This window comes from Triticum urartu, chromosome 5 (assembly GCF_003073215.2).
Source record: "Triticum urartu cultivar G1812 chromosome 5, Tu2.1, whole genome shotgun sequence".
Taxonomy (NCBI): domain Eukaryota; kingdom Viridiplantae; phylum Streptophyta; class Magnoliopsida; order Poales; family Poaceae; genus Triticum; species Triticum urartu.
Genome location: NC_053026.1, coordinates 273,516,065 through 273,522,611, shown reverse-complemented (window position 1 = coordinate 273,522,611; position 6,547 = coordinate 273,516,065). Strand labels below are relative to the sequence as shown.

At 41.8% G+C, this 6,547-nt stretch overlaps 1 long non-coding RNA gene across 4 annotated transcripts; it reads right to left on the bottom strand.

Moving 5' to 3' along the window:
• Positions 1 to 15: 15 nt before the first annotated feature.
• LOC125508579 lies at positions 16 to 4,209 on the bottom strand. Of its 4 annotated transcripts, none has more exons than XR_007283613.1 (7): positions 4,075 to 4,209; positions 3,709 to 3,847; positions 3,187 to 3,312; positions 1,056 to 2,917; positions 885 to 958; positions 460 to 817; positions 16 to 151 (listed from the first exon to the last, which is right to left on the bottom strand). It is a non-coding gene; the product is annotated as an uncharacterized LOC125508579 (long non-coding RNA). The 4 variants fall into 4 exon arrangements; XR_007283611.1 differs by having other exon boundaries at positions 3,740 to 3,847; XR_007283612.1 differs by having other exon boundaries at positions 1,056 to 3,312.
• Positions 4,210 to 6,547: the final 2,338 nt, after the last annotated feature.

Here is a 6,547-nt window from a genome sequence, read left to right as displayed (position 1 = left end):
GAGAGAGATAATGGTTGTTGCCAGTAAGTGAAATGGGAATTGTACATCAAGATTCACATAGCAGAAACGAATTACCAGAGGGAGATGGGTAGTCTGCAAATGGTACAAAGGATCTCTTTTGAGCTGATCTGCTCCAAACGACTGGTTCAAACTGAACAAGGAAATAAGCAAATGGACAAGTCATTAGAAACAACCTTGCGCAAAATAATTTGAAACATCATTATGCAGTTTACTGTCATTAGAAACAACCTTGCATAATAGTATAATTTAGTTCCAAAGTATGTCCAGAGATACAGGGGTACAGATCTAGTACATTTTAGTTTCAGAGTATGGTCCAGAATCATACTAAATCTACAAAACCAGTAACCTTATCTGAAAGCACCCACACAGTTCATTTGATAGATGCATTCAGCGGTAAAAGAAAAAAAGGATGTTAGCAAATTAGAGCTGCACACACACCTCCAAGGCTCCAATAGTGTTTTGGCCTGTGTAGGAAACACGAACCCCCAAACACCTCGAGCTCCTTGCCCAGTGGGGGTGGAGGCAATGGTGGCGCTTCTCATGACGCAGAGGAGGCAACGACGCGGTCGAGCGGTGCCGGCGCCGCCCCGGACTATATCAAGATTGGGCGAGACGAGGCGGCGACCAGGCGAGCAAGCACCATCATAGCGCCGTGGTTGGGGAGCAGCAGCTGTGTGCAGCGCGGGAGTACTGCAGTAGCGCGGAGGCACGGGAGAGAGGGAGAGAAGGGGGGGGGGGGGCAAGGAGGCCGTGGCTGCCTCGTTTCCTCTCTGAGATCGAGAGAGAGAGAGAGTACCTGAGAGGAAAAGAATGTTAATGGCGAAGGATATGTATCCTGCGCAGTAAATTGTAAAAAGAAATACCCTGAAGTGAGAATTTTTAGTCGCAGTTTGCAGCTTCCTCATAAGCTTAGGCATCTTCATGCTTTACTATCACCCTGTCAAGCACAGTAATAAGCAACATAAACATATCCTCACTGAAATTGCATCGTTGATCAACATGACAAAACTGATTACTCAGATAACAAAACCAACCTTCAGCTGGCAATTAGCAATCTTGATGTACACAGATGAAGGTCTGTTCCTTGCAAACCAAGTTGGTAACAACACAACAGAATAAGGGGATGAGTGCTTAGACATTAAGCCATTAAACAAACTCGGAATTGCAAATCACCCTGTCAAGCACGGCATTACACCAACCAGCAGGTAGTGCTGCCACCTCCACACAAAGTTACTAATTCATCCTAAAGGAAAAATCACATCATGAGATGGAAAGGATGGAATTAAATCACTAACTCACACACTCTGCACACGGAACGGCCAACGCCGGTGTTGCTTCTCACGTAATGGTCAAAGGCGGAGGCCGGCTCCTCGACCCAGCTCCGGCTTTCGACAATTTGACTAACAGTCTAACACAAAGCATATTATTAACATCCATAATTTGGATTGGGTAATTTAGAACAAGTGATTCAACTTCTATAATTTGACCCTGCTAACACATGATTTATTGGATAATTTGGACTGTTGTGCAAAATTTAAGAGCGGAACTAATTGTTCAATTTCTAATTTTTTACTTGGCATATCTTCTGAGTAAGGTGAGCTCATTCTCTAAAGCAAATACAACAGTTTTCAGGAAAATGCTTAGGAACAGTAGCGGCAAGTTGAAGATCAAGTTGGACAGAGTAAGCTCTAAATGGCATCTCCCTTTTTCTAAAAGGCAAAAGATTAAGTAAAATCTGTCTTTTGGATAGAGCAAATATATAGCTTCAGAAATAAGAACAAAGCCATGAACAGAGCATCGAGGAATCAGTATAAGAACAAAGCAAATATTATACTGAAGGTTGAGTAAAATCTGTCTTTTGGATAAAATAAGAACAATTTTGAAACACAATAATTTCGAAATCTTGCAAAATCACAACAAAAATTTATGTAGTTATGAACAATTGGAAATACATTATAATAAAGGTTGATTAAAATCTGTCTTATTGGATTGAGCAAATATGTAGCTACAGAAATTTTGTAAAATCAACACAAAACAAGAATCTCATTTAATGAAAACAAATCTGTCATTACCTATGATCAGAATTAGGTATTGCGAAAATAAATCACTCTACTCGCTAGAGATCAGATAAGGAAAAGAAAACTAATGAGTGACAACTTCTAAGATATTGATCAGTTAAGGAAAAAATTGTTGATGACATTATTAACCTATCACTTTGTAGAAAAGCATGAGAAACTAACAGAAACTACCACATATACTTGCAAGTGCGCCACTAAGAAAAGCAATCAGGCATGTTTTCTGGGACTCTGTCCCTGCTATTTAAAAGAACTGCACTAACAGAACAAGGGTAAGGAGGAGCAAAATAAGGACAATATCGGAAGTCATGCAAGTGGGTAGACATATGTACTGCCATAACTTGAAAATCACGAGCTTCATCAAGAAACACATGCAAAGACGAAAAAGAGTTTCAACAAGAAACACATGTAAAGACGAAAAAAGTTTTTTTCAGCTAGCAGAAGATTACCAGTTCATCTTACCCAGGCACACTGCCATAACTTGAATGTAGCTTGTACATATTATACGTATTCACTGTTTATTGAGATAGTATATCAACACTATAATGCTGAAAATGCAAGCAGATAAACAAAACTGCACTACAATCACCCATACACGCCACTAAATTTTATATGAGCACCTAGAACTATTTTATGGTGATAAAACAATGGAAGCACGTTGGCAACACAATTGTAAAATAAACTATATTCAAGGAAATCTGCACTTGCCCGGTTTGATAGCAAAGCATTTTCTACGTGTTCTGAGAATACCACAGTTTTTTAGACTACCATGCTGAAAAACAGACCACGTGCATATTCATGTGCCTCTCGACACACATCTCCTGCCATGTATTGTGTGAACAAATAAATAATCTATATACTGAAAAAATTAATATAATGAACTTGAAGAAAACAACTATATCATTCTGACCAACTTTGTTCAAACACGACCAGACTCCAGACCACATTTTTTATGTCATTAGTTCTAAAAGGAGAGATAGAAGAGTGCTGGAGGTACAAATAAGAATCATTTCATATTACAAATAGAAAATGTGAGAAGGACTGCTGGAGGTACAAATAAGAATCATTTCATATTACAAATAGAACATACCTTTGCATTAGTAGTTGTCGATTAACAATACATTTAGACATCCAATAGATCCAAAGTGCACACATAATTACAGTATAATTGTAGACCACAGGGTATCCGTTGCCAAGTTATTTATTGTTCCATGGCCTGTAAAAATGAAGAGTAGTGTAGTGTCACACTATTGGTACAGGAAAATTGCTGCAACTACGAAAAGAAAAACTGATTTTTTTTTTTGTTTATGCACAGTATAGTGCTTGGCCATCAATATTATTGCAGTAAATGTCAGAAATCATATAAACACATATATCAGGAAGTTATTCTAATAATCTAGTAACATAATATAATAACTAATATATTAACAACACTATTGCTTGAAGGGTCCAATCAGAAGCTCCTACTTATTTTAGTCTGCCAAGCAATCCGTGTGTGCTGCAATCTTCAAGCAAAATTTACTTTTTGCATAGATCACAATAATAAAGGAAACAAGCGGTAGATTCATGAATTTGTTGCTGCTACCCAGATAGAAAATTGAAGGCAGCCTACCTCATCTTCCCAAGTTGATTGTGAGACTTACTTTATTCCAGAACGTGATGTCCATGTGCCACCAAAATGTCTCCCACGGATGCCATTGACCCCACTACTTGCTAGTTATTCCAGAGTTGATAGTGAGAACATTCCACATCTGCAGCCATAAAAAATAATCAATTGAATGGAGTCCTTATAACGGGGAAACATAACTTGAAGGCAGCAATCCTTGATATCCATCAGTTCTGACACAACAATAGCAAATAGGAGAAGTTAAGAAAGATCTAAAACCAGGTGTGCTGCTCCAATGAATCTGTGTGTAACAAGAAAGAGAGGTCGGGGAAGAGAGAGAGAGAGAGGGCACAAAGGGGAAAGGGGGAGTACATGCGTGTCAAGGGTAGCCTGGCCTCCCTCCCGCTCCAGATCAGGAACCTGGGAGAAGGTGAGGAGAGGTGGCGACGAGGTGCGAGCCAGCTAGCGTGGCTGCTGCTCCCCTTCTCTTATCGAGGCCGGACTGAGGACGGGGGAGGGGGGGCGGGAGGAGGAGGCCCCGCCGCCGCCGGGCTTGTCCACCGCCATGGATTTCTCTCCGATGCGGCAGGGGTTTGGGGCGGCGATGTGGCGACAGCAGGAGCGGAGGCGGCAGCGGCGACAGGAGGAGTAGGCGGGGAAGGGAAGAGGCAGGAGGGGGAGGAGAGTGCGGGAGCGGGCGACGGCTAGGGTTCGTCAACTGAGCGACTGAGTTTTATACATCTAGACGTGAAATTATTAAAATGCCCCCGGCGGGGCACCGAATTAACAGGTGGTGGCATAGCGATTTAAAGGCGGCGTGGGCAACGGTTGTGACTACGAGTTTAGAAGGGTTTATATGTTCAATATGATTATTATTTAGTCCGCCTTGGTTATAAATCATGATAAGTTTATATTGGGGCATTATAACCCGTTCAGTGGTAAACCTTCAGAACACTTTTCATCTGTTATATGCAGGAATAGATTCAAAATTGATAATATCATAAAGCATATATGACATATCTTTGCATGGCGGATAAATAGTGTCATGAACAGCACAATACGCACGATGACATAGCAAAACAAGTTTAAAGCTAGCCTATTACAAGGCGCTTGGTGCCCAAAAGGATGATTGTTTTTAAGTATCGCAATCAGCAGACGATAAACCGGCCCCGGTTCATGAATCTTGGCCTGGCTGGCTCGAAGGTTGCGATTCACCCCTTGCCGGTTCGTCTTCCTCCTCCATCGTCTGAAAGTGGGGTTTGGACCAGTCAAAGCCACGCAAGGCGACGAATTCAGCTTCGTCGTCAATCAGATCAGACGGATCAATATCAGGGGCGAAAATGTGCTTACGAATGGGTGAAATTAAATCCATCACTTTATATGAAGGAGTCGGCATCTTCTGGTTATCTGCATCGTAACCCGGCTGATACTTGGTGAGGTTGGTCTCTTCGGCAATGATTGTTGCATGAGTGTGAATCTCTTTGACACAGGTAGCAAAGTCTTGTTAGTCAAAAGAGGTTCCATCTTCCTCGAGACTAGGATACCGACTGGCTACGTCTGCCGGGTCTAATTCCGGTACCCAGGCTTTGGCACGGCTCAAGGTTGTCACAGCTCCGGCTCTAGCACAAGATCGCTTGATTTCTTGGAACCTGGTGGGCAAGATGGACAGTTTCTTCAGGACATCACTTAATAGATTTGGTCCTTAATTCGCTGGGAGATAGTGGCAAGAGTTCGCTGAGCTCCAGTGTATAATTGCTCAACAAGCGTGTAAACCGCCTTGAGCTTCACTAGTGTAACTTGGCTCAGATTGCTGCTCCTGGGACTTGAAACAAAAAAGTGCAAAGATTGGTTAAGTGGTGACTTATAGTGGCGACTTACAGTATGATGACAAATACTTATTCTGAATAAATAACAAGGTGACTTACCAAAGATTGCAGAAACCATCTGAGACACACGGTTCTTTAAACCAGCGAGTTCAGTGGTAACTTCTTCTAGAGCCGCCTCTGCTTTCTCAGCACGCTGAATCAGGGCAGTCTTTTCCTTCGCCCAAGCTTCTTTGTCCACAGTAAAACCGATATTCAATTTTTTGGCTTCAGACACACTAAACTGAAATTTTGATTCAGCCTTTTTTGTCTCAGTCTCCTGAGCCGCCAGCCGGGCCTTGGCTTTGGACAATTCAGTTTCCAATTCTATGGTAGCAGCCTGCATACAGCACAAGTTCATTAAGTGTCATGGCGAATTACAATAATACAAGTCCCAAGTGTTTTGCAAGCAACGACACTTGGCACTTGGGGGCTAATGTCTGTCAACGCAGTTTTTCAAAAGAATCGGCTCTTTCTAAAGTCCCAAGTGCTTTGCAGGCAACAACACTTGGCACTTGGGGGCTAATGCACATTGCTTGTTTTCTTTCTAAGGATAAGCCGAGTGTGTTGTTGATAGTCCCAGCCGACTCATGGAGGCTATGCAGTTAAGTTATGTTCTTTCACACAATGATTAATAGGACCAGTTCATTCATACTGATTAAGCCGTCCCTTGGGGACTATAGATGCAAAGTTATTCTATCATCAGAATCCAGTTTAAAGTTTTGAAATCGGACTTGGAGGGAGTCTAGCACAGAAGCTTGTAAATACTTCAAGTCTACAGATTATTCAAGTTTCTCATAATAAGAAGACTTGGGGGCTGGCAGGATATATATATATATATAAGCCGGATGACGTACCTCATACTTCTAGTGCATTTATTTAACCATTTCAATCTCCAAGTCATGGTTGGAATGCACTTGACTGACATAGCCAGATAATACTTCACTAGTACTCAGTTGAGCATAGTGGGAGACATAAAACCA